A 26,307-nucleotide genomic window follows, 5' to 3' on the forward strand; every position below is an offset into this window, starting at 1 on the left:
ATACATAGTTCTCCTTAACAATCTAGCTGCAGGTGTTCAAAACCGTAGATAAGGTATTCAGGTAGCAGTGAATGTTAAAAAAAAAGTATTTAAACAGAGTGTGTTGGTCACAGTTCTCTTACTTATAGTGTGAAAGAGGAAGGCCTGACGACTTCTGGTTTGGGATTGAATGTCCTATTCTGTGTCTTTCTGGATCTCAAATTAGGATGGAAACACCTCACTTCTTTGGAAAAAAGAGATCTCTCTAGCAGATTGATGTTGTGGTCGTAGCCACCTGGATTTGGACAGATCTTTCCTTGGTCAAGATTTCCACAGCTAAGTGAAGTGACTGTGAGAGAGTGTAAGCAAGGCAATGTAAGGTTTAATGTGTAAGACATCGAGTCTGGTATAAATGTGTAATTGTACCCCATATAAAGCTGATATCCATGTATCAAATAATTATGATGAGAAATAAAATGATTGTCAGGTGCTGAAAAAGCTATATTTGTGCTGGACAGAATCGATCTGATTATAAAATTTAAGCTCATCAAATACTATACAAGCATATTGACAATGTGAGCTCTAAAGATGAAAATACGTATTCCACAAATTTTTTCTAACTGACAACATCTTGCCATTGAATATGTCATCACGACATATATCACCATCTATCTATGTTCTCTAGAATGAAAATTTTCTAAAGAAACCCGTAAGAGATGAACCTTTTCTAAAAAAGTATGGGACAAGGGAATTTAGAGCGTAAGTTCAGTTTCCTCCGGATTTCCAGCCAACCAGTTAACTCACGTGGAAAATGACAACCTGGACCGCAGGGTCAAAAGTGACTGAATGGTGTGATAACACTCATTAACGTGAGCCAAGACCAGTAGCGCAATGGGATGACCTTATACTAAAGAGACCTTTGCTTTTTATTAAGCTTGACCAATGCAACTTCCATATTCTTTTTTTCTTGATGCGAGTTTCCCTGAGCAGTTTAAACATGAAATAAGTGACTGGCCTTTTCTTTGGTGACCTCAGATGACAGGGGGACTGTTAAAAAAAGCCCACCAAAACAAGGATGATGGTGATTTAATTATCAAGAGATGGCATGTGCTGGAACGAAATCCTTTTCTCTTTGCTGGAGTTGAAAAGATGAACGTGAGATTGGGACAGCATTTTTGGATGCCTGTGAATGTCCTCGGGCACCAGGACATGAGCCATCTATATTAGCAAAAGGTTGGAGAGGTCCTTGGTGTGCCAACAAGGCTCTCCAAACACCTCCCAGGCACAGCTCAGGCATAAGTGTGTTCCATTTGGCAGTCTGCATGCAGCCACCCTGCATCTAAACAGGTTCCTAGCACAGGGGCAGCTCGTGATGCACCAGTTCCCCTTATTGCCCAGGAAATTTTCCAAGTACATTTCATTTTTGAGTGCAGACAGTGTGTCCCAGGAAAAAAGCATACTGCATCTGCAGCTTCTATCTCTGCAAGCTGATGGGAATTTCTGCTCTGGCTTTGCTGGTTGCGAAAGTCTGCAAGGGGCCCTAATTCAGAAAAGCATGTGTTTATTGCATTGCTAAATCATAGCTCATACAGATAAAAGGCCTTAGGCCTTATCTAACTTTCCTTCAGTATTAATGGCAACTTGAATTATTTTCCCCCTACAAAAGCTGACAGTGAAAATTTGAGGTTTCAGAAGGCAGGCTGAGGATGATGGGCACAAGGCGCCCTTGCAGCCATACCTCTTATTTTACTTTCCTCAGTGTATGACAATTACAAAGGGTCAAATCCTGACACTATACAAAGGTTGAGTGGGACTTTAATTATTTCAGTGAGACTGGTAGGGATAAAAAGCGCCATTATTTTACTGTATGCAGGAAAAATGAAGAGCAGGTACTTCTGTCCCAGGGCAGAGATACTGAAGACTTCTTTAGAAGTTGGCATCTAGCACTAGTTGAGTCCTAGCCCGTAGTTTTCATCCTGGCAGAGCCTGGTAGTGACTCACACACACAATAGGTTACAAGACCTTCTCTGAAAATAGAAGCTGAAGTATAACAGACTGCAGTAGTAACCTGCTCAAGTTAATGAGGGAGATTTGTTCGGCGTGTGTAACATTTCTCATTCTATGATTAAAGGAATGATTTGGCAGTAAATGTGCTATGAATGAGCTGACAAGACTCTACGCACCAACCAGCAAATGACTTCAATATGCCGTTTTTATTAGAGCATGCGTCAGCAATGAATATTTATTTAGAAGTGGATTTCCAAGAGATGCAATGGACCTAAAGGTCATCGACTCCCGAAGTTTTTGGACTTTTTAATACTGAGCTATCTTTCTTTTCTAGAATAGATGAGTAACTCCTCTGTTTCACTCTTCCTTCCAAATTCCCTTGAAAGGTATTTTGTTCTCAACTTGCTGTCTGCGTTGGTTCAAAGAAGAGTGATGGAGGGGTTTTGTTTGGATTTTTTCATACAGCTTTGAAGAGATAGCCTTTGGGGATGGAAGCAGCAAAGAACAAAGGTAGAGGGAGAAAGAAATTTTCTGGGGCTTCTCTCCTTCTCAGGTACATTCTTTACCCCCAATTTGTGAACCTCTGCCCTAGTCCTTTCCTCTGCACCAAGGCAGAATCAAGGATACCTACACCACTCGGGAGCATGTTTGCCTCAGGTCTTTTAATAAATATCCAAGGAGTTTTCACAGCCTCTCTAGATAACTTTCAACTCTTCATTTTCTTTTATGGTGTTTAATTTCTCTTTTTTGCTGGAAGTTGAACAGATTTCTTGTTCTAGTCACCAAGGGCACAGAACTATTGATCGCCACACTCTCCCTCTCCTTTGTTGGAAGAACGTATACCTGGCTTCCTTTAGGTTTCCCTTTTCTAGGCTAAACAAATCCAACTGCTTCACTTTTTTCTTCACATGTTGTTTTCACATCCTCTTCTCATTTTCACTGTTATTCTCCAGGGGTTTTTCAGTATGTGTGGACTCTCTATATTTCTACTGCACCTTTTCTCAGGGAGCTGCCGCTGCTGAAATTCATCAGATTTCTGAAGTCTGTGGCTTGCAATTATCCAGTGAAAGAAGGAGAAAAGGGATACTGACCTCCAGACAATTCTGGAGCTTAACTCCTAGAAATCACCTCTAAGGGAAGAGAAGATAATTTCATTTCATTTGCCTAACTGCTCCTTTATCTGTTTGCTCAGACTGCTGAAAAGCCTGAAAAATGATCAAAGGAGGGCTTCATAGTAGGGACATTGGACTGAGACTATGGAGAAATGAACCCCCAAACTCACTAGAAATCAACTTGTCCCATCCCCTTAGCTCGATATCCTTGGGTCAATTCTTTGCCCCTCTCCAGCGAGGAACCTGAGCAAAGCTGGGAGGTGGACAGACTTCCTCAGCCCAGGGATGGGCAGTACCCAATGCCCACTATGATGGTCTTGCTCTCCCAGTGCCCTCTGTGCTCAGTGAGTGGGATGGAAATTCTGATCCTCCTCATGCTTATGTCCTTCAAGGCCTCTGTGTAAAGACTTTTTGGCCCTGAGAAAGGTCTTCTTCGCTAAGGGAGTCGCTGGATTTACAAAGTCAATGACCTGTGGTCTTAGGCTGCCTGGAGGTGGGTCTCATGTGAAATGGAGTAGTCATCTGGGCCAGCACGTCAATTACTGCAAGGAATTAGTCTGCAGTTTGATGATCAGGTTCCACAGTTGCACTGAGACGTGGGTATCGGTCTTCACAGCACCTGACCAAAGCTTCAAATTCCCTGCTTGACAGCAGCAAACTTTGGGTGGAAGGTAGAGTTACTTGGCACTCCAGCCCAGACCCATTTCTGCTTCTAGACCGAGGAGGCAGCCTACAACCCATGGGAGAAAAAGTTGTTGCCTTCGCCATTTGAAGCACTTTAAAGGGGAAAAGCCAAACGCAACAACCTGCCACTGCCAAAACTAGAAACACCTGTATTCATTGCCACTGTGCTAACAGAAGCGCTGTCTCACAGTGAGTTCAGGCAAGCTCTATTGCATGGAAATAAAGGTTTTTCTTAGCAACCAAGGTTTAGGAGAAATCCTTAGGGGAACAGAAGAAAATTTTGAAGACAAAAATAGAAGACAATTTTTTTTCAAGACAGGTATCTTTTCTAGAGCACCTTGTTTAGTGCTGCCTTTGAGATATGACAGAGGAGGATATAACAGTCCAGTGGATGGTCAAAGCCCTGAATGCCTTTTGCAGGTTGCCGGCTCAAGTCTACCTCTTGTTCTCAGTGTCTTTTGTGAATTATAATGGCTTATGTAAGAGGAGGCTAGTTTGAGAAGAGAGATTTTCAATGCAGTCCCTGCCCTCAGGAAAAAAAATAACAACAAAAAACCCAACTACAAACAACTTGACAGAAAAATCTGACCAAGGATGACATGAAGCTTTTCTTCAGCCATCTGGAAAAAAGAAAAATCAGGTGTCCCAGGTGTTTGAAGGTTTCCATCTAGTATGATGCTATTTAAAGCAATGAAGACAGTCTCCTAAAACTTTTCTCAGACACTCAGATGCTGACACTGAGGGACATTAAGGAAATTCCTTCCCCAGATAATTTCTCTCTGATTTCCTCCAACCTGACAGAATATTTCTTATTATTAAGTCCCTCAGAAGTGCATACCATAAGCCAGATAAAGCCAGTCAGCCTACAGGTATGCAGAGTAGGAATAGCTGTTCTGTGAAGCTGTCTGTACATGCAGCAAACCCACAATGGTGATGTAGTGTGCCAAAGTCTGAGATATTCTTATTCTTTTAATTAAATTCAAGTATGCTCTGCAGATACTATTTACTTTCTCCGATTACTGTACACAAACTTGTGTCAAAGGCATTAGGAAGTACTAAGTGGGGATGGTTACCAGCGCAGCTATCTAAGCCAATAGGGAACATCTGGATCATGAAAGCTTTAGGGAGATAAAGATCATGAAAAGTGACAGAGTTGGAAGATAAGTCTACATCCTGAATTCAGAGACAGCAACTCCTAGTTCACTGCAGAGGACAGCAAGGCTGTGATTCATGAAGATGTAGGGAGCTGATTTAACCCATTAGAGGATGTGAGTAAGGCAGAATTGTGAATTAACCATTTTTTCCCCTACTTTTCAAAAGGTTGGACAGTACGACATCGTTTTGGGCTACATAACTATAAAATCTAATCTTCATAACCATGCTTAAGGACTGGTACACAAAGCAGGGACTTTGAGAAATGATGCACATTTTCTGGTGAAGGGAGCTTATAGAGGGGGAATAGGTTACAATGGTAACAAAGCAAAACCAAAAGCGAGGCATGTAGAGATCCCAGGACAAGGTGGAGAGAAAAGGTTACATGTGAATATTAAAAAAAAAAATCTACCAGGGATCATGAGACCTGATCCTGACCTTGTCCTGGGGATTGACTTCCCAGTCCCTGGGACCTGTCTCATCCCCATAAACTTGCCCGGTGATCTGGACTCTTGGTTGAACCTGGCCATGATCTATCCTGATCACTTTGCTCAGCGATGGGGCCGGTGAAGCTCCTGCCTGGCCAGCCGTGTTCTGGAGCTCAACTGCCAGCTCCCCATGCCTCGCTGCTTTCTGACACCCCCATTGAGCGAGTTGCTGAGGGATGGAAAGAAGGAAGCCATGGATGTAACAGGAAATCTCATTTAATCAGCCACTAAGAGACAATTAAGAAATTAAGCCAAGACACATGGCTAAAAAAGCAGAGCTTGCACTCTCCCCAGAAGAAATACAGCTGTATCATTTAACAGGTCTTCTGCATCTTGGTGATGGATGCCTGGAGAAAGATAGCAGGAGCTGCCACCTTCTTTACAGGAAGACCCATCACCCATGGCCTTGTGCATAGAGGAGCTTTCACAGCCCTCTCCTTCTCCTGCCTCCAGGGTAGGACCTCCTTCACTGTTTATTCTTTGCAGCCTTGCCGGAAGCTGGTGAAGGATCAGTGGAAAGTTGAGGTCAGGCCATTTTATCTTGGGTTCCTGCCATGCTGGGACAGCTGAAGGGAGCAGATGCTTGCAAGGCAGATGATCACCTTCAGGAAGGTCTGGAGAAACCTTGCTGAGGCCTTGGAGCAGCCCCCAGGGGCTTGTGAGAGGTAGGGGCTTCTTTCCGTACCCAGTTTGGCATGGGGTAAGGACATCCCTGGGAAGCAAGAAGGACAGGGGAGGTTGGTTCAGGGCCCCCCTGCAGAGCACTGTGTGTCTCCTCCAGCAGCATGGCTATGGAGATGACCCAAAGCCAGTGATTCTGAGCCACCAGAGCTACACAAAATAGGGAAGGTGTGAAAGTCCTCCTCCAGTTCACAGGGTGCAATGGAAGACCCAGTCATCTTGCCATCTCCTACCTCCTCTGTCACCCACGGAGTGACGGACATGACCAGGAGCTTGTGCGGTGTCACTGCTGAGGCCACAGAGACACGGGAGCTCCAGCGCTGAAGCAGGAGGAAGGAAAGGCTTCTGGGGAACTCTGGAATCAGCCGTTTACCTTGTACAGACTGATTGTACAAACAGCTCTTTCTACAGAAAGTGTCCTGACTTGCACTTTTGGAGAGGAGATACATCCTGGGAGGTGACATAGGAGCCTGGTGCTCTTCTAGCTAAGCTATCTGTGAAATGACTTTGCACGCTGGTGGCAGAGACTGAATGAGCTCCGGGTACTCTAAGAAAGGTGTAACCTATGGGAGTGGGTGGAACTTCACTCAAGCGGTCGGAGGGGAAGGTACAGGACAGGTACCATATTAAAGGACCCAGAGGATGGGCAGCCACAGAAGAGGAAGGGGCTACAGCTCGCACAGCTCCTATATACAGTACTCCCACATGCAATCCCTCCTCTGTTGGCCTTCTTTAACAGCCAGCTAGTTAAGGGGAATAGTTTTTTCATGCACTACATGACTGAACTGTGGAAATCATCCCCTCAAGCTGTTGTATAGATGAAAGTAGATTCAAATGCAATCAGATGCATTTATGGAAGGAAGGTCTATTGAGGTCTACTCATCATAACGACATGATTATATCCTGGCTCAGGATGTCCCTAAGTCACAGACTGGCAGGGGACAGATGATCTTCATTTTACACCTGTCCCATTCTTAAACTTTTTCTTCTGTGTATCCACCTGCCACATCTTTCTTTTGTCCTTGACTGTAAGGAGCAAAGATGGAACCAAACTTTGCCAACTTCTGCTCTGCTTGACTTCTTGGGACTCTGCGCATCTCAAAGAGAATAGTAGTAGCCACATGGTCTCCAAATGAAGGACTACAGGTAAAGCCACCCTTCCACAGTGCATGCAGCCACTAAGTTGATAAGTTATCATGTGTTACACAAGGGTTACTTAATGTGTTACACCGTGGAGCTCATCAGCACATACCAGTAGGGAAGCTTGACCCTCAATGACAGTCATTATCTGCCCCTCCAATCCTATTTCTTACTCTCCTTATTTCCTTATTTCTTACTGTCACTGGTATCTTCAAGTCTTGCTCAATCCAGCACGCTAGGAGTTTGACTAGTACTAAAAGGAAAAGCCTTCCTGCCTATACATCCCCTTCTCTCCACACAGCATGCAGGAGAGACAATGGAGCTACCCAAGTCTAGAGATTATGGAGGTACTACAAGTGGGGAAAAAAAAAAGAGAATAAAACCCCAAACATACTTTTAGGAGTAATCAGAAAGACGTGTTTCTAATAAACCAGACTGTATCTACATCTGGTGTAAAATTACAGTTGCTTCATTAACTCTTAATAAGAAGCAAAGCTTATGTGGTGTACATCAGTCACAATCTGACTGCAGAGCTCTCAAATGCGTCTCCTGATTTTTATGGCGTTTCCCACAAAATCCTTTCCCTGAAACAGGAGCTATATTTCAAGTTCAGGAGGTCAGTTTCTTTTTGGGGAACTTAGACTGAGTTGTGAAATTTTAATGGGAATCTAGAAAAAACCTAAAAGTGGAGCCAAAAACATTGCTGTTCTGGGAACACTTCCTACTGACCTTATAATTACCAGAAACAAGAAAAGCACAATTGAAGTCAAGCACTTCTGCTCCCTCATGGAGCATGGAGGACACCGTTATTATAACTAAAGACTAAGTCTTAAGCTTTCAAACAAACATATAATAAATCAATGTCCTTTCCCTTGTTTTAATTTCACACACAAGATTTATGAACCTGTATATTTAGACTGTTTATTCAGAGCTCTGGCATGCACGCTACTCTTGGCACAATAACAGAGCTTTTTCTGAATGTATGCTCAGATGCTGTTTTGATTTGGCTTTATTTTAATGATTTAAATTAAAGAATCCATCACCGCCTTCCAAAGATCAGCTCAAAGTTAGCAAGGTCAAAGGCATGTTTTGTGTTAGTCTCAATTCCACTGCAGCATCATGTTAGAACTACACCTGATTCCATGAATGCCAAAAGCTCTCCTTTCTTCGTAACATCCCTTTGGTTCCTTTGTTAAATCTCAGCCCTCTGTTGCTCTTCTGCAGCCCTTCTGCCCCTGCTCCGTGCTCTTATTTCTTCTCTTCTGCACGGAATTCTTGGCTTGTAACCAGGTGCCACCTTGGAGCTGAACCAGGGGAGAACACAGTTGTGCTCTTCAAGTCCTCCCACCAACGAACATCCTTCTGCTTGACTCACCAAAATGAGAATAAATATAGACATGTGTACAGTTTTTTAATTCCTTTTGAGTTGCTAGCTTTCCCTTTAAACTACTAACCCTCTCTGATAGCAGCTCTCAGCCTTCTGCATACCAAGAATATTCCTTGCTTACACACACCACGGATACCACAAGGACTGTCCTCTCTCGTCACCATGGGAATACAATGGAGTTATGATGGTTTTCTCCTCCACATCCCTTTTTCTCCAAACAAGGACTGACAATTTTTTCAGTCTGACTCTTCAGTGGATCACTTCTTTTCATATGACATGGCCCGAGTACTGGTAGAATTTAATATCACTGACTGTGACTCAAATGTGGGTTTCTGAAAAACATTAATCATATGTAAATATTAAGTTACATTTATTAGTTTTGCTTGTAGGCTTTTCCTTTTCACAATCAATGTTAAAAATGTATCCAGCTTTTTTGACTGCTCTGTGAACCCTTCTGAAACCTTCCCAGGATGACCATGTTGTCACTTCCCCACTTCACTCCCCCCTTGACTGTGACTGTTGGGTCACAGTGACCAGGTGGTACCCAGCTTGCAGCAACCATGAGAGAGAGAATTTTCCTCAAGATGTGTCTGGAAACACCGCAGAGTATTTGTCAAAATGTTTCCAAAAATGGCATTTTGATCTCTCTCACAGGGGAAAGCCTTTCTCTTGCTTCTTCACAGTTGATGCCACATGAGGAGTACTCCTTGGGTGGGATGAACAGTCAAGAGCAAGGACAAACACATTTCTCTTAACTAACCTGTGACATACAACTTTGATGTGGATAAGACTTTGCAGCGTAAGGAGAGCTAAGTTTAGATTGCCTAGAAGAAAGAAATACGTTTCTCTTATAAAATTGTTCATTATTTGACTGTTGAGTAAACTATCAGTGCCCTAAAGAAATGCATTTTCCCCTTATCGGTGTAGCGTTTTTTTGTAGTTTCAGGAGGGTGATGAAGAGGATATATATGGTTCTAGGTGAGACGTTTAACCTTATATTGTATTTTGATCACTCAGTAAACTGAGAAAGGGATTGAGTAAATTACCCCTTACAACAACGAGAATGCAATGTCACTGCTGAGTAAGGTCTCCTGACTGGTTCTGAACATTTCCTTTGGATACATCGTGTAAGTGAGCATGTAAATCGTTTTGTGCAAGTACAGCAGGTTGGCCCCGTACTGAAAAACTTCTTGTTCTGCTGAAAAGTTTAGCCAGAGAAACTGGAAAAGGAAAGGATAGTTCAACAAGGACATGACGTCCTCCCTTCTTGTTTCACAAATGTCCTTGGATTGCAACTGTGGTTGCCTGTAATGCTTAGTCTCAGTCCAGTGGGTAGAAATACAAAATACAAACAAAAGATTTTTCTCCTCACTTACGTAGACCTAACCTGGGCATTAATGGCTTTGCTTAGATTCATCCTTGCTCATTTTTGACCTGATGGCATTGTTTCAACTAAAATTGGAATCACCCTGGGCTCCCAAGGGTCTCCATGTAGAAAAAGAGTTGCCTTCAGTGCTCATTTAACCTCACAGACATCTCCTCTACCTAAAGATCAGTAGAATCCTTCCTGCCTAGAACCAACAGTAGATCTCAAAGTCTCACTCATGACTCATCTAAGATAGGTTTGTGCCATGCAACTGAGAACAATGCAAAGGCGCCAAGCTATCGGAGACACAGATCAGTAAATGCAGCGCCATGCAGACATCCCAGTTCAGGCCTGAAGGTGACACAGCTGAGCTCAGTGTATTTAGAATCTTTCTGGGCAACCAAAACCCATTCTGTACTATGGCTGCTGTCATATCTGGTGATATCTTTCAGTTTCTTAACAAATCTACCTGAAACTAAGGTCTTTTGTTCCCATTATTGGGATTAGGACACTGTCCCAGACCTTTCCACCTTAATTCTTAAGACTTTCCAGACTGAATTCATCCATGTCCAATGTATAACAACTTATTCCTACATCAGTGTTCTCCCTCTGCTTAACAAGTCCTTCTCTGTTCCTTGAGTTCACTTATACTTAAAGAATAACCATGTTCCCTCTCAGCTTTCATTTCTCTGGGCTGTATAAAACACAAACACTTCTAGACTTTTCCTATCTGGTAACCTCTCCATGCCACTGATGGTCCCGGAACAACTTCACGGCCATCAGCTTGAAGTCGTATTTCTTGTTTGTGGGAGCCAAGGATTTTTTACACTGTTCTGTAAGAGGCCTCATTTCAGTCTCATCAAAGACCTCTCCTGAGAACACCTCGGCTGAGGATGTTTGCTTTTTCAGGGCTGTATGATTCCATGATCAACAAACACAACATGCCCTTTTTACTCCCTCATTTTCCACTGACAATCTCCAGCTTTATAGCCGATTCTCTTGTTAATAATCCCCACATGCTTGACCTTATTCTTTGTGCCATTGTATTTTTCAGTTCTCCATCCAATTCACCTCACTAATACACCAATCCTCTGCTGAATTGCCTATGCCTCCCAGCTTTGTGCTGTCTACAGGTTTCATTAGTAAATCTCTATTTTTTAAGCCAGGGTCACCAACGGAAATATTAAATAAGATTAGTCCGAAGACAGAGATTTGTGAAACTCCACTAAAAACTGCCCTGCAAACTACAAGTTCACTTCTCTACAGAACCCCAGGTCACTTCTTTTTTGTAGTTACTTACCACATTAGTATTTTGGAAATGATCCACATTTTCTCCAGTTAATAATATCCCATGTGGCACAATATTGATATTGCTTCATTGAAGTCTAAGTGGATTATGTCTAAAGCATTTTTCCCATCCATAAGAATTGGTTATCCTTTTTAAGGAAAGATATCAGACACAAACAGCCTTTGATAAATCTGTATTTCCTCCCATCTTGATTTATTTCCACCTCCTTGTGGTCGTTTCTTTTCTTTAATTATTCATTCATTTTTGTTTTCTTGAAGATTTATTCTAAAGCTTGCACATTTGTGGGGTTGGATGGGTGCTTTTCTGCACTCAGATATGGACGCTATATTTATTATTTGACATACAGATGGAACCACCCCCAACTTCATACATTTATTAAAGAGCTTTGAGATGGAACACTGATTTCCTGAGCCAGCTCTTTCAAATATCAAGAATGCTGATTACCCAGCTCCATATCTCCTCCCTTCTCCCTAGCTAAATGAAACTAGTTTAGAGAGTTTTGTTTCCACTTTGGTAATAGAAATTTCCATGTCCACAGCCCTCTTCCCATTAATCATCTTCTCTTTCCTTAGCAGGTTCTACATCAGAGTCCTTACAGAAAACCGAGCTGAAGTAGACCTTTAACTGTGGGGTCATATTTCCATTATCTTTAATGGCTGCCCTATATTTCTTATTCCACATTCTCTTTCTGTTTTCTTGTTTAAATACTGAAGAAATCCTTGCTCTCTGTTTTAAATTTCTTTGCCAGGATTAATTTGAATTTATTTTTAGCAGTGCTCGTGATATCCCTGCATTTTTGAGCTCTAAAATGCAGTTTCCTCTACTGATCTTTTTGGTCTTTGTAAGGTCTCTGCTTACTCTCACTTTTCTATTAAGGTGATCTCAGCTGGAGCAGTCCCCCTTCTGAGGAGCCTAATGAACTTCATCTTTGTAAAACACCGGTTGCTCACCTACGGTTGTTTTTTTTCACCTGCCAGGAGGTGGGGATTTAGTGGCCCTTGTAATTGTTGGCCTAAAATGGGACGCATCTCCTCCATCCCCTCTCATTATACTACCTCCTACAGTTCACTGAAGTCTAATACAAATGTTTAAAATAAATTAATTATTTCAGTAGCAGGTATCAGCTTGAAGACAAATAGAAAGCAACCGCTGTTCATACGTACGAACATATCACTTTTTATTGCTTCTGAAATAAATTACCACTGCACCTTGTAAGATCTTCTAATTATTGACATTTCCATAATCACATGGGACTACGGTGCCATTCAGAGCAAATCGCCAATGTTAAGGCACAGTTTCATGCTGTGCCTAACTTGGTCCAGGTTCAGGCTGCTGCTAAAGAGGTGATCCCAGGTCTTTCTTCTACCCCCTCCTACAGCACTGCTCAATCAAACGCGTGAGAAGGCATTGGAATATGCAGCCAGGGTCAGCTGAGAAGTGGAAAGGAGCAGGACCAGCTCTTTTTCTGGTGGCACCTCGCACTGAGATCAGATTATAATGCAGATCCGCTTATGCACTAAATTGTGGGCTTTTAAAACACTTTAAAGAAATGGATCAGTTGGCCCACACTTGCTTCTGTTGTTTTTGAAATGGTATCATTTTAAGGTCAAGAGGTCTGGCTCATTCAAGAAGGTCAAGGTTCATTAAGCCAGTGGACTATGAAAAACTTTTTGCAAAGCTGATCATGCTCCCTTTTTGTATATATCATCCTGATGAATGCACATATCCTTACTACCATTTCTCTTCCCGTACCTAGCCCAAGTACGGTGTTATCTCAACAGCCTGCAGGTGTGTAGATTTCTATCTCATTTTATGAAATCCGTCTGAGAAAAATCAAATGGATACACTAACTTGTTAAAATGAGGGAGCCAGCCTCACTCTGATTTCACATTCTTTAATCAGGCTGATCAATAGACTTCAGCTCCAATCTCCAAACAGATAAATAACTAAGTAAAACAAATTCCAAAAAAAGTTTTATTCTTATGATATGCAAGTAAATGAAAACACTAATTTTGATTTATATAAGGCCTTCAGCATAAATTATTCAAAAGCACTTTGTGAACTGACACAGGAAATTGATCCAAAGCTTATCGACTCGGCAGAAGTCCTTCCACTGACTTCACATTAACCTTGGACCAGGACTGAATTGCAGTGGACCCACTTTTGAAGTACAACCACTTCCAATCAATGCTGGAGGGGCTATTCAACACCAATCATCATGTAAGACTTTGGGACATGTTATCTTAATGAGCTACGTCGTTGATTTGAATTCTTGGTGAAATTTAAGCAGGCAGAATACAACCCTTCAGCTTGTTACTTGGCCTAAGCCTAAGACTAACATGCCCTTTCTTAACCGTCCTCATCTGTCCTTCTTGACTGCAAGTGATAAGGAGTTTTAACTAATTCAGGACGGAAGGATTCTCCATAAGGTAGTATCCTCCTGGCCACGAACTGGAGCTTCTGCTCAGTTCTGCAGCAGAGGAAAGTTTACCTTGTGGATGCCTTTTTTGCAGTATCCAGCCTCTTCCTTGGAGGTCTGCCATCAATGACAGCTTTGAAACGGCTGAACACCTAGTACATTTTAAGGAAGTACCTTTAGTAAAGTTGGGTATGAGGTACGAAAGATGCCCAGACACCGCAGCACAAATCCAGGTCTAACATCCTAGGGTTGCAAGGCCAAGTCTCAGTGCTACTGTGGGTCCTCTCCAGTTAGACGCACCGCATAGACCTGTACTCATCTCTCCTGCTTACATCATAAAAAGTACAAAGCTGTCATAATGAGAGGCAGGGTCTATTTGCATTTAGCATTTGTTTCATTTATTAGAAAGGATGTTCAGTTTGAAAAGAATCAGTGATAAAACCTCTGCTATAAAACATACAGCTGTAGCTCACTCCAATAGTTAGTAAAAACACATTTTTGGGAGGAAAGGCAAAGTAATTTTACAATCCCTAAGCAACCTATTCAAGAGCAAGGATGGCGTGCAGCAACATTACAAAGGGCATCCACTGAGGGAGGTAACCACTATTAATTGGTGGGACACACCCTCTAGGAAAAAAGCTCTTCCAAATGAGAATTAGGGAAATTCAAAGAAATTCCACCCATTTGACTCCCTCTTCTTTATCATGTCAAACACGAGTGCTTTGTTTTAACTTTCAAGGTCCTCCGCAGTACACCCTTACACCCTTTCTACCCTCTCTTCCAAGACGTTGCCTAGGATCCCCTCTTTAATGAGCTACAATGTCATGTTTCTTTTCGGCTGCTCCTTCATTGGCTTTATGAAGCTTGAAGGCCTTTTTTTCTGCACAAAGGCTCAGCTTTGCCTAGCAGGATAGAAAGCAGCTTTAACCCAGCTGCATGATTAGCACATTTTTCTAGGACATGGGAATGGTAGATTGGAAACCTCCCAACCTGAGAGACTTGAGCCCAAGCCATCCACTTCCTAAGCAAGCTAGCTAATCACTATTATATTACAAAAAGGACAGATTTTGCATTATGAGACAGACAGGACAGTGTCGTTGGTGATCATTCCATGCACCCAGAACATGCTTTTGAGATGACCTTCACTGGGGCATTTGAGAAAAGAGTGCCATTGCCATAAATCTCACAAAGTGCTGGGAAGGAACTGCACAGCTCCACTGAGACAGCAGCACCTCTGGATATGCATAGGAGAAAAATTTAGGTAGCTAATGTTTAATAGCAAAAACACTGGCATTTATGGACATAGGTGCCTAAAAAAAGCTAAGAAAAATTTCTGCAGATAGTTCTGCAGAGTAACCATCCCAACCTTCCTCATGAAACAGGACCTAACTGCTAAACTTTCTTAATGTGGATCTCATCTCCAGTGCTAGAAGCAACAGGAGATCCAAACGGTATTGGCCACCTGTAATACAAGCACCTTGTTAGCCGAAGTGCTTCGTGTGGGTCTATGTGATATCTTGTTGTCTTATTTCTTGCTCCCACTATTGCTATGTGCAGTCACGACACTGAGAAATTTTAGGAGAGATTTAGTAACATAAATAAGGGCAAAGGAAAGCATATTTCCATGATCACAGACTATCTGCCAGCCATTCAGATGGCAGGGGAGGAGCTGATTCAAGCTGCTAAATTTAATTAAAGCATATGCTCTTGGCCTTTGCAGCTGAATATCCTTAAATCTCCCTCACTTTGTCTCCTTTCCAGGTCATCACAAAGTTTAAATTACATTGAAAGGTTCTTTTTTCATTACCTTGCAATATTTTTTTCTAAAATTTGTTTTTTGCACCCTCTCCACTTCCTCCGGAGAAATCATATAGAAACCCTCATCAATAAGGCATTAAGACCATTTTCAAGACGATAGCAAAATGAAGATGCTTGGAGGATCAATCAGGAAAGACTTTATCATCTATTAAAGGTATTAAAAAATGTAAGACAATACCATTCATTGTTATAACATGAAAATGTAGTTGGAAGATTAGAAGAAGCAAGTGATGAGGAGTCTGTGGTCATGGCCCAAATGGGTATCAATGACACAGGCAAGGGAGGTCCTGTCCGTGGAGGCAAAATTTAGGCTCCTGGAAAAGAAACCGAAGAGAAGGACCTCTATGTTAATGTTCTCTGAAACGCTCCCTTATCTCTTGCAGGTCCAGGGAGAGTGGCGGAGAGGCAGAGTATGAATGTAAGATGGTTTCAGGCTCATCTGACACATGTAGAGCATCGAGAGCAAATACAGGAGAGGCAGCGTTCATCTGAGGCATTGTCACTTAAGGTAAAGGAGGCTGTGAGTGAGCTTTTAAATCGAGGAGTGAGCGAAGCCACCCGGTGCACAAGAGCATATGGTTTGGGCTGACATTTCTAAAGATGAAGACACAAACATAGGTACGCCTCTCTACAATTACCTGAAAGGAGGTTGCAGAAAGGTGGGTGTTGGTCTCTTCTCCCAAGTGACTAGTGACAGGACAAGAGGAAATGGCCTCAAGTTGCACCAGGGGAGGTTCAGGCTGGATATTAGGAAAAATTTCTTTCCTGAGAGAGTGGTGAAACACTGGAACAGGCTGCCCAGGGAAGTGGTGGAGTCACCCTCACTGGAGGTGTTCAAGGAACATGTGGACGTGGCATTGTGGGACATGGTTTAGTGGGCATGGTGGTGTTGGGTTGATGGTTGGACATGATGATCTTAAAGGTCTTTTCCAACCTTAATGATTCTGTGATTCTGTGAATAATAGGGCACAGGAAGTAAATAATCAAACAGAAAACGGAAAACAAATAGATTGACATTTGAAAAGGTTGTTGAGACAGGAACTAAAGTGGCAGTGCATGTGTTACTATGCAAATGCTGGAATACTCAGGAACAAAGATGGTGGAACTGGCCTTTTTGAGCCTGAATGAATGGATATACATGTATCAAAAGCTTGGTGGAAGGAAAACAATCAGAGGGACACTGCATCAGATGAGCCATATGCTGGAAAGAGAGAGCAAAACTTGTCATCAAAATCTCTATGAATTGAAACTCCAGGCCAAGAAGGAACAGTACAGCCTTGGGTCAATTTTAGCAAAACCTAGTTCAAAATCTCATCATGAAGTCAAGATCCTGCAGGAGATTCCATGACCTACCTTGAGTCAACATCCCTCTGGGAGCAACAGGCGCCGAGTAGTCCACCAAAGCTCTGCCCAAATTCAGCAGCGGGACCGAGAAAAATAAGCTCTTAAGAAAAGTTAAAAGGGGAAGCTAGAGGAATTAAATCCTTACAGGTGTTGACAGGGTGCTGAGTAGGAAACATGCCACTGCTGTACCGCTGTTTTTCTCTTAGAAAAGCCTGGAGAAAAATGTAAGCCAGCATGGTTGAACAGAAGGGTAAAGGCTGCTATTAGAAATAAGAAGGCATCCTTCAAAAAGCTAAAGCTGTATTCAAAAAAAGCTAAGAGAATCAGGAACTCTAGCAGATTAAAAGTAAAAATACAACAAGGCAGGCCAAAGAAGACTGAGGAGCAACCAATGAAAGCAAACAACACTAACATTAAATTTTTCTTTCAACACACCAGGAGTGAAAAGCCTACCTGTAAGACCAATTGACAGCAACTATATACAAGAGTCACTTGCAGAGAAAAGGGTGACTGCAGAGTACCCAAGTGAATTCTTTGCACTGGTGTTTACTACAGAAGAAACAGGGGTGATAAACACCCCAGATGCTCTTGGAGGGGAGGATTCAGCAAAGAGCCTGCATGAAATTGAACTAAAGGTACAGATTAAAAAGACAGAATAAACACAGACAAAATAGAAAGGCTAAATATATTTACCCAAGAGTTTGACAGGAAAGAAAAAGTTAAATATCTGAATTATTAACACCAATGTGAAGGTTTCCCTTAAAAATTCCCTGGTATGTGAAGACTGGAGAAGATCCAGGGGAGGTCCAGGGAACTACAAGCTTATAAACCTGACATCTGAACCAGACAAATTAGCTGAAACTTTGATGAAGGTAAAAAGATCTCACTTCTGGAAAATTGCACCTTATAGAGCTCTTGATTTTTTTAATGGGTTAACAGGCTTGTGGGTATCAATAACCCAGTAAATAAAATGTTCTTGGATTTCCAAAAAAGTTTTAACAAAAGGTGTTTGAAGGAAATAAACAGCCGTGGGATAACATTGTCCTCTTATCTGGCCTTGACCAATATAAATAATCTTCCAAAGACAGGAAGCAGAGGGTAGGAGTAACAATTCAGTTTCTTCTAGCGCAAGGACTAATGGCTTCACATTAAGCTAATGGGATTAAAAATAAAACAAAGAAGTTGGTCCTTCCTGCAGCAAGTAGCAGACATGAAAAATATGAATGTACCTTTTTATGGGCTTAAATCTGGGTGGATAGCTGGAGGAAGGAATCAGCAAGGACCACAACAGGGTCAGCAAGTCCCTGAGATGAGAATAGTTGGAGACTGGTAGAGTAGTCATAAACATCTTCCCTGTGCTTACTTTTTTGGCATCCACTTACAGATGCTGGTAGAAGGAGATGGGCTAAACGCACCTGGGTCTGAAACAACACTGAGGGTTTGGGTTTTTTTTTAATTCTTAAGTTACAATATGATGTTTTTGAATTTCTCATAGGCTTAATCATTACGGCCCTTCTCCCCAACATTGGCCAAATCACAGAATACATAGGGCTGCAAGAGGTTTCAGGAGATCATTTAGTTCATCCCCCAAATCATCTGAATCATCATGTAAACTGCTTCCACAGATGATTTGTGATTCAATCTGGTTTTGAAAACTTCCAGCAGCAGAAAGTCCAGGCCTTCCCTGGTAGTTTGTACAAGTGCTTTACTATGCTTAGTACTGGATAGTACTTTTTCATATCTAAATCAAATCTTCTCCCAGCAATCAAGCCAATGTAAGCCAATGGCTTCTTGACCTATCCTCAGTGGGCACAAAGAATAGTTTTTTTCTGCTTCTTTTTGCAGCAAGCCTTCGTGTATCTGAGCAGTTACTCCCATTTCTCCAGATCTTCTATTTTCTAGATTCAACAAGCTCACCTCTTTCACTTTTTGTTCTTAACTACATTGTCTAGATTTTGGATCTTTCTTGCTGTTGTTCTGTGGACTTCCTCTTGCTGTCTTATAGTGTGGATGGAAACCTTAATACTGGATAGTACTTTTTCAGAAGTTCAGCTGAGTCCTTATAAACACTGGAAAAAGCACATTTGCTTTTGACAGTGAATCCCCAAAACCTAGTGTTCATCTTTGATAATTTTTTAAATCTTTATTGCTGAAATAGAAGATTTTATTACACTTCTCAGCACAGTATTATTATTTTAAAATGATTGCGCAGTAGCATTTGCAGACTGAAAGTGGGAACCTGTTGTGAGAGATGTAGCACAAATGTGTAGAAAACAATGATCTTTTCCTCCAAAACATGTAACTCGGGATAAAACCTATTAACTGGATGAGACCACAGGCGGAAAAGACAATTCTTGAGTAATCATTGGTAGTAACTGCAGCTCTAATAACAGTAACCAAATAGACACTTGATTCTGGTAGTGGGAATTTAGCCTTAAAACCAGGCAATGAAACAAACACTTAAGTTTGTAGAATTATGCCAGAAATACACTTTTTAAACCCAGACCGCTTTCTTTTTTTCTAGGTACCTATGTACCTACTTGTATTTCAGGGTTCCTTGTTTTGCATGACGTGCTTACTTGTTTCACAGGTGCATCATAAAAAGGTTTTCAGCTTTGATGCCTTTAGATGTAATAGGGAAGAATGAGGCACTGAGACTTGGAGAGGTGAAATCTCCCTCAGTTCACTCTCTGTGATGCTCTCTTTGCATCCTTCATGCTTGTAACTCCTGCACCACGGCTCCTCTGCATCGGCCAATTTTTCCTCCTGATTATACAGGTGCAGCAGCAACTGCGTTACTGACCCGAGCAAATTATCAGCGGTGTTTTGTCATTGAGTTAAGCGGAATGAGGGATTTGTTCCAGCCTCCAAGTTTTCCTCCCCGCCAGCTTGGTTTAGCCTTTTTCCCTCTCCATTGTGTTACGTCTGTTACACTCAGCATGTGCTCCTTTAGCTCTGTCAACATTAGTTTTAGTTGCCACTTGTCATCCCTGCTCAGAGTGGCAAGGAGCTCAATTTAATATCTCTAGCTTTCATAAACAAAGCCGATCACTAGGATTACTGAGAGTATCGGACATGCTTTATTGATGAGGTGATTGACTTGTCACCGCCTCAGATACAACGTTTTCTGTATTGGCTTGGGGCCTTTATTTTCCTAATTCAGACACAATAATACGTTTCTAGAAGAGGAAGGGTCGAATTTAGAGATGCTAAAATAAATCCAGGCGTAATGCCACTAGACTCCACAGCTATTGCAGATACACCCAGGTGTAATTGATGTGGGAATGCAGTGCAAAGTATTGAAAATCGATTCTTTATGGCTCGTGATTCCTCCTTGTGACGTACCAGACCTGCTAGATACTCACCAGCTTGGGACACGATGAAAACATCTGTTTTTTGTCAGATTCTGCTAGGTCCTGGAATTCAAATCTCTCTTGGACTTTAAATAGACTGAAATAAGGTTGTTCAGGGATTAGCTGGCATTCTCCAGCCTCCTTTTATTGTTGCTATATTACCTTTTTTATTAAATTGCTCACAGGGAACAACATACAGATATGGTGCGATAAGCTCTCCGAGCTGTACTGTTTTCAGGGAATCTTAGGTCACCATCATGGATCTCTGGAAATGGGAAATAAGAATCAGCCTTGTTTTTGTGAAGCATTCAGACCAACTTCTATTTGTTCCTGTGCTCCTTGCAGTTGACTGGTTTGGTATATAAGGCATTTGACTGGAAAACAGCATTTTGTCAAAGAAAAAAGCACTCTTCCAACTGTGCAATTGTCCAATTAATGTGGGATTGAAAAGTTAAGTACTGCTAAAAAAAGCAGCTATATTTTGTCTAGCAGTCTTCAGAAAAGCCATAACCTCAGCCCAAGTACTGAAAATAGCGGGAAAAAATAGCAAAAAGAGGTAGCCATTTGGGGAGGGGGGATAATTTCTTATTGAGATCTGAAAAGAAACTGGAGCAAATGGAGAAAGAAACTTCTGACAAGAAGGATTTTTTTGCGGAAGTGGAGACCCCTTAAGCACAGGAGAAGATGAAAAACTACTCTAAATAAATAGTTCCTAGACTATTTTAAAATCTGGAGAAATTTATTTGTACATACTCCAGACAAAAATTCAGGCTTTCTTCTTCATGTTTTTGCAATGGTAAGTTGCTTTTTATTCTTCCCTTACTGCTGTATTAGAAAAGCTTTGCTGCCGTGTTTACGTGGATATTGGGAGTGACATAGCAACTGTGTGCTAATGGGATAAATTAAGCAGTCATTGACGCTTTCTTGTGATATGTTATTTAATTACCTCTCTTCCTGAACCTATCAACACTTCCAGTCAATCCAAAACAGGAGAGAAATTAATAGTAGTTTCAATTTTGTAAGAAGTGATGTTAAGATCACAAAATAAATTATAACCTGAGACATCCACATGACAATCCTTTTCTCTTCATGCAAGTTATTCTTTTCATTCTCCTGCTTTGTGGAAAAGTCCTGCAGTATTTAATAGGAATGAAACCCCACTGGATTATGTGCAGGTATGTAATAGTATGCAACACAAATTTATAGAACCATAGGATCATTTAGGTTGGAAAAGACCTTGAAGATCACCAAGTCCAACTGTAATGTTTGTTCTTTTTTTTTTCTTAAACTGAAATTCAATAGGAGAGAGATTGTTCTTTCAATATTCTCTAAGATGTTTGACTATCATAGTTTATCATTTTCTATAAAATCCTTGATAACATTTTCATAAGAGCATGACTTGCTTTATCATATGTCAAACAAAGAAACTCATCAGATGACATAAAGAAATGGCAGCGGCAATAGCGGCTGATGAAAAGCCAGGAGGTATCATTATAGCGAAACCAAATCAACACAGCTTAGGAAAAAGTAACCGAGAGGACAACGGGATAACCTTTCTAGAAATACTTTAACAACACAGCTATTAGAAGGTTATGATTTAAGATGATTCACAAAACAAACCAGTGAGCCAAAAGGAAACTCATTCCGAGCACTGGAAGAAATCCCCTAAAGACACAGTCAACCTAACTGGATAATCATCTCAGCAGGAAAGAGGTAAAACCATCATTGCTGACGTTATTTAAATTCAGGTAGAGATCCTCTGAAGCATCCCATTTCACCTTTGTAGAGGAAGCAGGGCAGTTTTCCAAAGCAGAAACATGCTGACAACTTCACCCCTGAGACACCTTCACCAAACTCCTGCAGGAATGCAGGTCTGACCTCCATGAGTTTTGCTCACCCTGGAACAAAATCACTGTTTTCACTTTGGGAAATGCCACGCAGCTGACGGCAAACGGGCAACCTCCTCCTGGTAAAAGACGACAAACATGAAGATTAAACTGCTTAAATAAAGTTTTGGCCCTTAGGGCTTTTAGTCCCCACACAGCTGACCATGTATTTTTCAGATTTGTAGATGCTATTGCTATGGGATGGAACAAAGCTGTTAATTGTTTATTTTTTTGTTCTCAATTCAGAGAAAGCGTCATCTTAGATGATGCCAGATGCTTTGCCTGCTTAGGTAAACGGCCTGATTTCCACACCATTGCAAGAACCTTGCCTCTTTCTGAAAGCTGTAACAGATCAATAAGCAGCTGGCAGTAACAAGGACCAGTCCTGATGCACACGATAGGGAGGTTTGCAAAAGCCCAAATCCCTCAGAAGAAAAATGTCCCAAGAGAACACACGGTATTATTATTGTATGAATAACACACTTATTGATTAAGCAGTATTTCTTCAGCTACGAAATGCAAAACTAGCAAGATGCAGACTGCAAACCAAAGCAATCATACGAGTTTTATCTGACTGTAATTTTTATGATTGCCGTCCCTTGGAATACTTTGTCTGTGTCTTATATTGGCACATGTTTATATATTTCTTTTCTCATTTACTTTCATGAGGTTCACACTGCAAGCAAACATGATTTGTACTAAAAATTACTGGACTGGCCTGAATTTTGCACAGTGGTTTTGAACTGTAATCTAGGCTTCTTGCAGGATTAACCTGCTCTTCTTTCCCCCCACAACTGCCCCCAAAAAAACCCCCAGCAAGACACAGTGTATTGCACATGTAACTGTAGTCAGAGGATTCTGCAGACGGCAAGCAGGACAGCTGTATTTCATTACCAATGCATTTTTACAGCCCTTTTCCTAAGGGATTTTCTTTAGAGTCCACAGAAATAAATGATTTACCAATGCAGCAAAAGATCGAGCAAACTGCTCTGATAGCGGTTTGGTGCTGTAAAACCCTGAAGTTTATGGAGGCTCAGGTGGCCCCTCAGCCCCTTTAAAACTTTTTTTGGCAGGGCTACTGGTGCAGAACTACATTTCTGAAAAGGCAGCTGGCTTGTCAACCACTTGTTAAAATGAATTGTTGTTTAAAGGCCCTATCAAGAAAATCCTTGCTTTATAACTCCTTTTGCAAAGCCAACCACTGAGTAAAGCTGCTGTCACTTTGCAAATAAAAAGCAAACCTCCTCGCAGGTACAGAGTGAGCTGGACCAAACGCCCTGAGCGCCGAACTGCTCTGCCAAAGCACTTTTTTGGTGAACCTCCAGTCTCGGTCTGTGATTCGTAGTGTTTTGAACAGCATTAGTAGGTTTAGTAGCAGAAAGTCAGTAATTTTTATTTCTTTATTTCTGTTGCTGTGTGTGGTGTGCTAGGCACTGCGTGACTACAAAGGAGGGCACAAACCTGTCCTCGAAAAGGTTGTACTGCTCTCGCAAGTAACGAAGAGTATCTGTTAATCATTAAAGCAGAATCGGCTCATCTAGTGCTGGAGTCTGAAGGGCTCTTCAGCTGATGAAATCAAAGGCTAACCACATCCCTTACAGTCCCAGCCCCATCAAAGGCCAGCCACATCACTAACAGTCCCACCCTGGGTCTCCTCACCGGGGAGGCTGGATGTAGGTTCCCAAGGGGAGCTAGCAGGGATGTTCAGACCACTCTTTTCAATGATATATAGGAGGGGAGTACCAGGGCTGATGGGGTATGGCATGACAGAGGACAGAAGGTGCTAGGAGGCGGGCAGGGGAAGTACATTGCTACCTTACAGGCCAGAGGAGACTGGACAGGGGAATCCCCAGGAAGGGGAAGAGCAGAAGGCCCGTAGCGGGGCAGGAGGCTGAGGGGGTGGCGGGCGGGCCTCAGGGAGGGGAAGCCCGCCTTCGGGAGCGGGGCTGCAGGAGGAAGGTGGGACCCGGCGAGCCTCACAGCGTCGGGCGGGTCCCCACGTAAGGGTGGGCAGGGAGGAGGAGGGTGGGGAAGAGACGGCGGAGCAGGGCGCAGCGGAGGGAGAAACCGAGCGGCTCCGCTGGCGACCGCGCCCAGCAGCGACCTGAGGCGGGAGGCGCTGAGGTAGACGAGGGAGGGGCTGGCGCTGAGGGACGCTGGGCGGGGCCGCGGGGCGTGCCCGCCACACTCGGGTCGTCCCCTCCGGGGATAGGTCGTCGGGGAAAGGGGGCGGGGCGTCGCCCCGCGGTGCCGGCTGGGAGTTGAAGTCCGGGGCGGCGCCCGCGGACGGCGGCACCTGCGGGCTCGGGACTCCAGCGGGCGGGGCGGGGTGAGGGGAGGCGAACACGTGATCGGGGCGGGCCCGCCGCGGTCACGTGATGTTTGGGTGCCGGCGGCACGGCGCAGCCTCGCGGCGACGGGCGCGCGGCGGCAGGTGAGGGGCGCGCGCGGCGGCGCGTCAAGGATCTTCCCCGCCCCCCCCCAGGGCGAACGTGGGGGTGTGACACGGGTGTGACAGCGGTGTGACACGGGTGACCCGGCTGGGGGGGGCGTGACCGAGGGACGAGCTGGCCTTGCACCGGGGGCAAGCGTGGAACAGGGCAGGTTCTGCAGAGAGAGGGTGTGGGTGGGTGTGTGTGACACGGGGACAGGGCTGGCCTGGCACAGGGTGTGTGTGACATGGGGACAGGGCTGGCCTGGCACAGGGTGTGTGTGTGTGACATGGGGACAGGGCTGGCCTGGCACAGGGTGTGTGTGTGCCATGGGGACGGGGCTGGCCTGGCACAGTGTGTGTGTGTGACATGGGGACGGGGCTGGCCTGGCACAGGGTGTGTGTGTGACATGGGGACGGGGCTGGCCTGGCACAGGGTGTGTGTGTGACATGGGGACGGGGCTGGCCTGGCACAGGGTGTGTGTGTGACACGGGGACGGGGCTGGCCTGGCACAGGGTGTGTGTGTGACATGGGGACGGGGCTGGCCTGGCACAGGGTGTGTGTGTGTGACATGGGGACGGGGCTGGCCTGGCACAGGGTGTGTGTGTGTGACATGGGGACGGGGCTGGCCTGGCACAGTGTGTGTGTGTGACATGGGGACGGGGCTGGCCTGGCACAGGGTGTGTGTGTGACATGGGGACAGGGCTGGCCTGGCACAGGGTGTGTGTGTGCCATGGGGACGGGGCTGGCCTGGCACAGGGTGTGTGTGTGTGACATGGGGACAGGGCTGGCCTGGCACAGTGTGTGTGTGTGACATGGGGACGGGGCTGGCCTGGCACAGGGTGTGTGTGTGACATGGGGACGGGGCTGGCCTGGCACAGGGTGTGTGTGTGACATGGGGACGGGGCTGGCCTGGCACAGGGTGTGTGTGTGACACGGGGACGGGGCTGGCCTGGCACAGGGTGTGTGTGTGACATGGGGACGGGGCTGGCCTGGCACAGGGTGTGTGTGTGTGACATGGGGACGGGGCTGGCCTGGCACAGGGTGTGTGTGTGTGACATGGGGACGGGGCTGGCCTGGCACAGTGTGTGTGTGTGACATGGGGACGGGGCTGGCCTGGCACAGGGTGTGTGCGTGTGTGACATGGGGACGGGGCTGGCCTGGCACAGGGTGTGTGTGTGACATGGGGACGGGGCTGGCCTGGCACAGGGTGTGTGTGCGACATGGGGACGGGGCTGGCCTGGCACAGGGTGTGTGTGCGACACGGGGACGGGGCTGGCCTGGCACAGTGTGTGTGTGTGACATGGGGACGGGGCTGGCCTGGCACAGGGTGTGTGTGTGTGACATGGGGACAGGGCTGGCCTGGCACAGGGTGTGTGTGTGACATGGGGACGGGGCTGGCCTGGCACAGGGTGTGTGTGTGACATGGGGACGGGGCTGGCCTGGCACAATGTGTGTGTGTGTGACATGGGGACGGGGCTGGCCTGGCACAGGGTGTGTGTGTGTGTGACATGGGGACAGGGCTGGCCTGGCACAATGTGTGTGTGTGACATGGGGACAGGGCTGGCCTGGCACAGAGTGTGTGTGTGTGACATGGGGACAGGGCTGGCCTGGCACAGTCTGTGTGTGTGTGACATGGGGACAGGGCTGGCCTGGCACAATGTGTGTGTGTGACATGGGGACAGGGCTGGCCTGGCACAGAGTATGTGTGTGACATGGGGACAGGGCTGGCCTCGCCCTGTCTGCGTGT

Source organism: Gavia stellata, chromosome 3 (assembly GCF_030936135.1).
Source record: "Gavia stellata isolate bGavSte3 chromosome 3, bGavSte3.hap2, whole genome shotgun sequence".
In the NCBI taxonomy this organism is placed as follows: Eukaryota; Metazoa; Chordata; class Aves; order Gaviiformes; family Gaviidae; genus Gavia; species Gavia stellata.